The sequence below is a fragment of the Capsicum annuum genome, chromosome 6 (genome assembly GCF_002878395.1).
Source record: "Capsicum annuum cultivar UCD-10X-F1 chromosome 6, UCD10Xv1.1, whole genome shotgun sequence".
NCBI classification, from domain to species: Eukaryota; Viridiplantae; Streptophyta; class Magnoliopsida; order Solanales; family Solanaceae; genus Capsicum; species Capsicum annuum.
Window position 1 is genome coordinate 184,804,823 of NC_061116.1, and position 11,109 is coordinate 184,815,931.

General features: G+C 30.8%; 1 long non-coding RNA gene across 1 annotated transcript; it reads right to left on the reverse strand.

The window, feature by feature from the left end:
* Positions 1-9,166: 9,166 nt before the first annotated feature.
* On the reverse strand, positions 9,167-10,789 carry LOC107852713. Its single transcript, XR_001669534.2, has 2 exons — positions 10,687-10,789; positions 9,167-9,872 (listed from the first exon to the last, which is right to left on the reverse strand). It is a non-coding gene; the product is annotated as an uncharacterized LOC107852713 (long non-coding RNA).
* Positions 10,790-11,109: the final 320 nt, after the last annotated feature.

Consider the following 11,109-nt stretch of genomic DNA (forward strand, 5'->3'; position numbering starts at 1 on the left):
TTTAACTTCTTTTTGTACACGTGACAAGAAAAAAACAATTTAGTGACTTCGATATAATAATCAAGTAAAGATGAATAGCTACTTTTTGAATTATATATAATTATAGTATCTCATGTTTTCTTTACTTAATGTTAATGAATTTATAGTGACAGCAGGCTAGTTATAAATGATATGATTTGGTGACTTCAATCCCGAATTTGAAATTAGTCTCGAAAGATCTGAATATTTCGAGGAAGTTAATGATTCTATGATAAGATTAGGGATGGCAATAGGGGCTGCTCTACCTTATGAAAAAATAGGTGTCCGCCTTACGCCTCCAAATTTGAGGGACCTCTTTTTTTATAATAATATAAATAAATTTTTTTTAAAGGAATTAAATATTATTTATAGAAAAAATAACTTTTTATTTAAAAGGAAAGAGTTATTAGAAGAAGTTCATACATCTAGAGTACTATGTCTCAAGAAAGATTAAATGCATTGATTATATTATTACTTAAAAAAGAATAATTAGAAAAAATCAATAATATAATATTGAAAATATAATTCATTAAAAGAAAGTTATTTTTCTTAAAATTTTAAGGCCTCCGTTTGATTTTCGTCTTAGGCCACAAATATGTTTGAGCTGCCCCTGGATGACAATGGTGCGGTGCGGTGTGAGTTTTTTCTAAACCCGCGAATTTTAAAACCACCCCGCACCGTCCCGTATCACCTTTAAACCCACCCCGCATTCATACCCACGCATACCTGCACCGCACCGCCCCATATTTTTTCATTTTTCTTTTTTTAAAAAATTTGTAACTCCGTAGAAAATCATAATATTTTCAATACTAGGAAATAGTAACAATCAATTTCTATTATATCACTTTTCACTAAGAAATTATCATAAAAGTATCATGTGTACAAATAATGATCAAATATCAAATTTTTATTAAGATGAATAAAGAAATTTAAAAAGTTATAAAATTATTTATTTGTAGTGTTATACATGTTGTTTTAAGCATCAAAAAATTTTAAGTGAAGGATACATATAATTTTAGATAGATTTATGAGAATAATACTAATTTTTAATTTTTTTTTAGTTTAAACTCGCATATACCTGCAACTCGCCCCGCACCGCACCATTTAAAAAAAAAAACTTACTTAAACCCGCACCGCACCCACATAGTCTAAAACCCGAACGACCCCACATAGTCTAAAATCTGGGGCTCTTTGCTAAAAGTCCACTTATAGAACTTTTTTTGACATTTAGGGTGTGTTTGGTACGAAGGAAAACATTTTCTGGAAAATGTTGAAAATGTTTTCCAGTTTTCTCCTGTTTGGTTGGTTTACAGGTTTTGGAAAATATTTTCCAAATCTCATTTTCCTTAAAACTAAGGAAAATGACTTCCCTTCAAAAAGTAAGGAAAATATTTTTCAAAACTCTCTTTCAACATCACTATTAAATTGAAATATTCATACAACTCTCAAAATCACCCATCTCTACTCCGACCCTCAATCTCCTACCCCACCCCCACTCCTTACCATTCAAAACTTTTTTCTTATCCCACCCTTTTTATCATATTCGTTCTCAGTCTTTTTGTTAAATATATACAAATACTTTTAGAAAACATATACTTATCCAATTTGCATAACGAACACACAAATATAAGTAGGGCTGGGCATATTTTGATTTAAATAGAAAAAAATAAAAAATCAAATCAAAATTTAATTTTAGTTTGGTTTTTCGATTTTCCGGATTGGTTTTGGTTTCAAATTTTAGAAATTTGGTTAAACTGTTTGGTTTTCGAAATTTCAAAAAAAAAATGGATAAACCAAAAAATCAAAATTATATAAATAATATATTATAATTTATGTATATATATATATATATCATATTATATGTAAATTTACTAAAAATATAATATAATCTAATATAACATATAAATATATAAGTTATAATCATTTAGTAAACCTAAATCCTAATATGTTGTTTTGCTTTTGACTGTAATAGTAACGTGAAGGCTGCAACGATGCTCATCCATTCTCAGTTCATTTGAAATTTCAACATCGTCAATGACAGTTGCAGTCGTTTGCTCAGTTCGTCACTGCCGTCGACAGTCGTTGCCGCGTACGACCATTGTCGTGACTCGGCGAAGTTGATATTTATGATTATTTCATTCGTGTTGAATTAATTAAATTTGAGAATGAAAATAAGTTTAAAAAAAGATTATTTTTCTAGAAAAATCACCAATTTTAAATGGTCACTACTTTAATCTTCAAAATCGATATAAAAATACGAAATAACCGAACCGAATCTGTAAAAACTGAACCAAACCGAAATAATTTTGGTTTGATTATGATTGTTATTTTCGTCAATACAAAAACAAAAAAACCATACCGATATTCAACAATCAAACCGAACAAACTAAATGCTCACCCCTAAATATAAGTAAGAAACAACTTATTTTTTTAGAAAATATTTCTCCTCCTTCATATCGAACACACCCCAAAAAATATTTTTCTAAAATGTATTTTTATGCTTTAGCTAAAGATTAAAATGTAATTTTTGAAAATTATTTTTTCATTTTCCAACCAAACATTACAAAATATTTTCCGAAAAATATTTTCTATCCACCAACCAAACATAGGAAAACAAGTAAGAAATCAACTTGTTTTCCAAGAAAACATTTTTTAGGAAAACATTTTCCTTCATACCAAACACACCCTAGACACTAGTTTTCAAAAATTGAAAAAATAGACACCGTAATGGGCCCACAAAATTAAATGGCAACCTTAGCACTCAACTTAAAAAATGTACACTTTAATTCCTCTCTCATTTCAGCTCCGATTTTTTAAACACGCACTTTGGTTCATGTCCAAAACTATAAGTATTGGATAATTATTTTTTAAAAAAAAAATATAAAGGTTCTCAACCAATTCACTACCAACCACTCGATTTTCTGTCATTCCCTCGATTTTTTGGTCATTTTTTGTCGATTTTTTTGGCATCCATCGAAAAGTGACATTACCTCCATGTTTTAAGCCATTTTCTCATATTTTTAACCTCCAATTTTCATACAAAAAGCTTGCAAATCAGTTCCACATTTTGAAATGAATTTTTTGCTCAATAGCAACATTCCAACACTACTTAGGTTGTTTCTAAGCTGTAATCTTTTGGATTATTTCGATGGTCGTCGGAAAAGGCGAGATCAGGTACTGTACGGAAAGCAGCTAAGAAGAAGACGACTACAGTCTATTAAGTCTGGGCTCATAAACTACTGTTTAAGTCTATTAAATACTATCATCGAGGTATATCATGTCTATTATAGAATACATGGTTGTTGATGGTATATTTTCTGGTGAATGGGAGGAGACTCCTAAATGTTGGGTTTGAAAAATAACGTCTTCGTCGCAATGGTCCATACGCCGATTTGATTAAAAGCGTAATGGAGAGCGGTGAATTAAGCTTTGATCAAAGCTATGTGGCAATTAGTTACTTGATGAATGAAAGGGGGAAAATCTATCCAACATTCATAAGAAATGATAGACACGTGAAATTATATATGCTTTGTGTTGATTCTAATAATTTCAGGCCTATATTGCGGGTTAAAATTGTTGGAAGGTCCCGAGAAGAAGCTTCCACATTAGCCCCACCCCCCCTCACCTCCGACAATGGATGATACGTCAATGGAATACGATTGCATGAGTGGTCATGAATGGGATAATTCTAAAGATTTTGAAGAAGAGGAGTATGGAGGAGGTGAGGACGGATAGTTCGAACCACAAGCAAGCCACTCTTTTTCGGATGGCACCAATCTTTGTGTAGGACAAACATTCAAGGATAAGAATGTTTATGTAATTTTAAGTAAGAAAATATTGAAGAAATACTAGAATATGCAAATTATTTATTATATACTAACGCCATTGTTGATTTAACACATGATAGATAGATTAACAATTTTTTGAGAAGTCGATTATTCATCAACTTGTAGTTTTATAAGCAACTGTTTGAATATATGGACAAGTTAGAATAATGACCAAAAAATAGAAATTAAATTAAATAAAATTAAAGTATAAGAATTAACACCTTTCAAATATTGTAAAACAATTTAGATACATTAATTGTGATAACAAATCACTTTTGAACATGATCAAGTGATATTTAAGGCATATTATAGTCGTAAATCAGTTAGATGGAACTAAAAAGGGAAGAAATAAAATAAAATAAAATAAATTAAATTATATAAGCACCATCCAAACAATGCAAAACAACTAGATATCATCAAATGAGATTAGACGCGTCTAATAAACATTAGAAAGAGTGATGGTTGTGACTTGTGGGTGTTCTTGGGACAAGTAGTGTTTGAGAACAAATAGTCATTCTCAATTCAGACGTTTGTTCTGAGTAATTGGTTGTTACTACCATTACTCTTCCTTATACTCATTTGATCGAATGTTAAATTATTTTGTACTCTCATATGATGATATTTAGTCATTTTTCATTGCTTGAATGATGTTATTTATTTTAATTTAGTTTATTTTATTTTTCCCCTTTTTAGTCTCGTCTTACTTATCAATAGAATTAGATGATTGATGCTAGACCTATAAAGATATCGTGCATATATTATATATAAATGTATGCATCTACATTAGACTAAACTAACAGTCATGTATCGACCAATTGAGGCTAGTGAAAAATAAGACGAGGCTAAAAAGTGGAGAAATAAAATAAAATAAAATAAAATAAAATAACATCATTCAATCAATGAAAAATGCCTAAATATCATCATATGAGAGTACAAAATAATTGAACACTAGATCAAATGAGTATAAGAAAGAGCAATGATAGTAACAATTAATTACTCATAACAAACGTCTGCATTGAGAAGGACTACTTGTTCTCAAACACTACTTGTCTCATGAACATCCACAAGTCACAATATTACTCTTCTTTATACTCATTAAACACGTCTAATCTCATTTGATGATATCTAGTTATTTTGCATTGCTTGAATGGTGCGTATTTATTTTATTTCTTCTTTTTTTAGTCTCATCTCACCAATTTACTACTATAGCATGCCTTAAATATCACTTGATCATGTTCAAAAATGATTTGGTGTCACAATTGATGTATCTAAATTATTTTACAACGTTTGAAAGGTGTTAATTATCATACTTTAATTTAATTTCTCTTTTTTTGTCATTATTTTAACTTGTCCATATATTCAGATAGTTGATCCTAGACCTATGAGTAGGTGAATAATCGACTTCTCAAAAAATTGATAATCTCTCTATCATGTGTAGAAATCAACAACGATGTCAGTATATAATAAATAATTTGCATAGTCTAGTATTTCTTCAATCCCTTTTTACTTAGTCAATTTTAAGAAGCTCCAACTGAGCCTTGTTTAAAATTACAACTCTTCCAGGCATACATACAATGATATGGCCTATGGTAAACTTTAATAATTGATTATAGAAGACATAAATATTCTTTAGACCTTTTTCAATGGTCACTTTTTTGGTAGCCCTACAATATAAATGACATGCACCTTTTTGAGCTCATCCATGTTCATTTATTCATCCCTTTTTATTTTGATTCAACAATAATAATGTCTCTCTTTCTCATTTGGAACACTCCTTAGCTTGTTCCAAAGCTTTAATCTGTTGCATAATTTTGGTGGTCGTTGGAAAAACGATATCAAGTACTGTATGAAAATCAGGTAAGAAGAAGACTACAATCTATTAAGTCTAGGATCATAAATGAACTTGTTCTCATTGTCCAGATTTCTGGCACACTAACCGATGAAATTCAAAAAAAAATTACCATACAATCGGCAAGGACAGTCATAATTAATCATCAATCAAATAATATCAACTTAAAAACACTGATTTTCAGTAAAATTAAGTTCCAATTTTTTAAAAAATTTCAGTTTTTGCCATCCAAACCAAACAAATACCTAATCAATCGAACAGTCTATTAACAGAACAACATTCAAATTTCTTGACACATTACCCGATTAAATTAAGAAATTTTTTTTATCATGCAATCGACAAGGACAATCATAATCCATCAACAATGAAACAAATATCAACTTAAAAACACAGATTTTCAATAAAATCAAGTTCCATTTTTTGAAAAGATTTTAGTTTTTTTCATCCAAACCAAACAAATACCTAATCAATCGAATGGTCTATTAACAGAACAACATTCAAATTTCTTGGCACATTAGCTGATTAAATTTGCAAAATTTTTTTACTGTGCAATCGATAAGGACAATCATAATCCATCAACAATCAAACAAATATCAACTTAAAAATACAGATTTTCAGTAAATTAAAGTTTTTTTTTTTTTTTAAATTTCAGTTTTTTCCATCCAAACCAAAAAAATATCTAATCAACCGAACGGTCTATTAACAGAACAACATCCGAATATCTTGGCACATTAGCCGATTAAATTTGTGAAAAAAATTCATCACGCAATCGACAAGGACAATCATAATTCATCAACAATCAAATAAATACCAACTTAAAAACAAAAACAAAAAAACAGTAAAATCAACTCCCATTTTTCAAGAAAAAAATTCCTCCAAAATTAACTCAATTACCACAACTCAAAACAAAAAAAACAAAAAAAATATGGAGCACAAATTACTCGGGAGATGAAGAAAAATTATTTAAAGTGGAAGATGAAAGATCTTAGAGCTTTAGAGAAGATAAAAATTGAAAATGAAAGTTGGGGGAAAAGGAAAGGAAAATGGCCATGGTTTTGTGAGTGGGGAGAGTGAGGAGAGAATTTTTTTTTTTTTTTTGGTATTTAATGAAAAAGTGAAGTGCGAAAAGTATTTAAAAAAGACATAAGGGGTGCCAAAAACTTTTGCCAAAAACTTTTTTTTAACACTTTCACCCATACCCACCATTTTATTCAAAACCCTAAAAATTTAAATGGAAAAGAAAAAGTGTCTAATTATCAAAATAAGTCTTCAAAGTGTCCTCCCAACTAAGGCCTCATTTGTTTGCACTTAATGGAGGTTTGAATCTGAATAATTCAGACTTTAGGCCATTAAGTGAATTTATTTTCCATTAAGACTTTAGCTCTTAATAGGTATGAATAGGTCTTAATCATTCAGATTTAGAACTAAGTCTTATTCATTAAAAGATATTCTTGTGTTGAATAATATTCACCACCACTTTATCCATAATCATCAGTCACTATCATTAACCACCTCTACCATCACGACCATTGTCAACCACCAAGCACCCAACTACTACCACCATCACAACCACCATTCACAATCATAATTGCTACTAACCACTATTTTCAGCCGCTACCATATCTACCACCTTCATTATTTTAATTATATTCATTGTTATCACCACTGCCAACACCAATGTCAACACCACCACCATCATCAATTACTATCAGTCAATCCCAACTACTAACCAACTCATCTATCACAACTAGTGTCACCGCTAACTACCACTAACACATCATCAGCATCCACATATTCTTCAGCCGCCGCCGCTACCACCAACATTGTAACCATTGTCGCCATCTCTACCACCACTTCAACCACCACCATCGCTACAGTATATCTTTACTAATAATCATCTCCACCATCACAGCTAACAACATCTCCAACTACCACCAACACATTATCAACCATCATGCATTTGTTTTTAATCTATCACAATCAACACTTCCAACTAATAACATCAACCAACTTCATATCACTACCACCACCACTATCAGTTGTCAACAACATAATAGTCACTACAATACCAATTATCTCTACCATCACAACTATCACCACTAACATTACTAATCACTAATATCAATCATTACCGCCGCCACCGCCATTATAAACCATTTTCATTATCACTAACAAATATAAATATTCTTTTTCAATCAAATAATAATTTTATTGTATTAATTAAATAGTTTTCTAATATGTAATTATTTTTTATTTGAATTATATATGAAAATAAATAAATTTTGCATATTCAAATATTTAAAAACAAATAGTCTTAACTATTCAATTTTCAGATCTGAAGACAACATCTTAATCATTCACATATGTATTCAGATTCAGATGTCTGAATCTTAATAAAAACAAATGAGGCCTAAATCTTCTCCTAAAACCCCCACCCCCCATTGCCATACCAAAATAAGATCGATAATGCATACGGTGTGTTAAAGAATTGAAGTCTATCCGATTTGCTTGAGTTCAAAAGGATTTTGAGAAGGAATCTGTTTGGTATACGACTTTGTATTATCTGTGTAAGGACTTTGTTCAAATTGGCAGCATTCTTACTTACTGTTCCAAAGGAATTTTTTGAAATTTAATTAAACATCTCAATCTTCAAAATAAACACTTATAATTTGTGTCAAAAAGGTCGGGGTCACTTCAACCGAATAATTATATTTACTACACACAACTTATGTGTTCGCTGAATGGATTTTTGAATCCATTAATTACTTTAAAATCCTGATGATACAACAACAACAAATCCAGTATATTCCCACGTAGTGGGGTCTGGGGAGGGTAGAATAAATGCAGTCCATACCACTACATCCGAAGAAGTAGAGAGACTGTTTTCGATAGATCCTCGGCTCAAGAAAAAGGACCAAGACCTTAGTCAAACATCGCAAGCATACAACATGATAAAATAACAATGGTACCACAACCATAAAAAGTACATTAACCAACAAAAGACACCACCCTCCCCCCAACCCTAGCACTACCAACCAAGCGACACGCGACTCACCTAACTCCCGCCTATGACTTGAAAAATCCTGATGATAGATAAAGCAAAACCAAAATTTTGATAAGCATATGGATCACACATTTTTATTCATTCAAAATTAAAAGTACAAATATTGTATGAGCAGTTGTAAAGCTGTTAATACAGGTCGGCCCAGTTCATCCGGACTAGCCCACACAGACTTTGAGTTTGACGGGTCAGGCCGGGCTGATCCATCAAAATGATGGGTCAAAAAACACCAAGTCCACAGCATTACTCTATGAGTTGCAGACCTCACGGGCCAACCCATTTTTAAAAAAATAATATTTTATAATTTGATTTTAGAATATTAATAAACATAAATATTACCAGAATATTGCATATTGTTGATACTTGTTAATCAAGTCTCTAACACCTCAAAAAATACTCCTAATAGCCAAATTAAATAAACTTTGATATTATATCCTTTGAACCAAATAAAAATATTAATAAGCAATCTAAAGAGTTGCATGACTAACGGACCGATCCATGACTTAGCCCAACCCACATTGCTCAAGCTCCATGAACCATAGGCTTATCCGGCTGGGCTAAAAGCCATATTCTTAAATAGACTGCAAAAATTGAAGCTCAACTCTATCAAATTACAGGCTAGATCGGGCCAGCCCAACGGACTTGGCCCATATTCACGGCTCTAAGCAGTTGTAAGCCAACATAACCCATCTTTATGTTATATCCATTATTGTCATCATGATCTAGGTAGAAGTAGATCACTTAGTCATTTATTTTTTTTCACAGATAAAAGCTGAAATTGCGAAAGGAAAATACATGCAAAGAGAATCAAACTACAAAAACATATATCACACCCATATTTATAGAAGCAACAGACTTAATTCATATTTGTATTGGCCATGAGTGATTGATCTTTTACCAGTGGCAGCCATAGGTATGTTTAATAACATCGTAGTAACAATACGGGCATGTCCTAGAAAAGCAGTCTGTGCGATCTCGACAGTATCTCGACAATATCAACCACAACCACTCTTCAAGCTTTGACCAATTAATATTGATTTCAGTTCGTTTATAGTCATAGGCTTAGGCATGTCTCTTGGAGCAGCTATTTTCACTTTTGGTGATTGAGCCAAATAAACTATGATCCATTAAAACAAAATCAAGTGTCAGAATCAGTACGTTATATCGATATTGCTTCACGTATAAAAGGTTATCGAGTTGCAAAATAAAAGACTGGAAACTATGGTTAGGTACTTCGTCAAATATGAAATACCAAATTAAATTTCCCTCAATTATTTTGTTCTTAATTGAAGTTTAGTTAATCCTACCCTTTTTCAGATCCCACATATAACGCGATCAGGTATTAGTGCACCAAGCTACCTTTTTCCTTTTTAATTGAAATTTTGCCAACATGTCGATCTTAAAAAACCCTGTCTCACTTTTTTTGATATAACGGGAATATTACATATGTAAACATAGTCAAAATGACTATCGACATAGCCATTTTGACTATGTGAGGGGTCTCTTACATTTGAGATATAGATTTTTAAGTAATCTCTTAAATATCAAGTTGTTTTCAAATTTCAAATGTTGTAACAATCTTTGTTTGTTGCTTTTAGAGGAATGCGAATTTTTTTTCAAGGCTACATCAACTTATAAAAATAGACTAAAATTAGCAGACATTGTCCAAAAAAAAAAAAAAAAATGCATCTCCAAATGTAAATTTTTACTGTATTTTTTTTTTTTAAATTCCTTTTATTACATCTAAAAGACTGTGAGTTCAATGGTGTTCACTTAAAAGGAGCAAAACTGCTTAAAAGTAACCTTATTAAGAACCTAGTATGAAACTATCTCAAACAAAAAGGTATATCATATGTTAATTCTTTCTAGAAACTAACATAGAGATATATCAAATACTAAAAAGAGAGAAAGGGGTAGAAAAAATTATTTACCAAACGTGACCATGAGTGCAACGATAAAATAGAAATTGCGAGCCATGACAATATATTTAAAATATTACTAAGAGAAAGATACGAGAATTATGTTTTAGTGCGGTGCAATAATTTTTGCTCATGAAAGATGGGGATTTTATAGTCATCTCTCCCCTGTATTTCTTCCTGGGGCCGGCTCAATCCTTTAAGAAAAATGTCATCGCCTTAGGCCTCAATATTTGAGGACCTCATTTTTTTTAACAATAATAGATTATTAATTTTTTTAAAAAAATATTAAATTTTATTTGTAAAAAAAATAATTTTTAATATAAAGAAAAGAATTATTAGAAGAATGATATATCTAGACTACTAAAGATTAAATGCATTAATTATATAATTAGTTTAAAAATAATTATTAGAAGAAATAAATTATATAATTTTTAA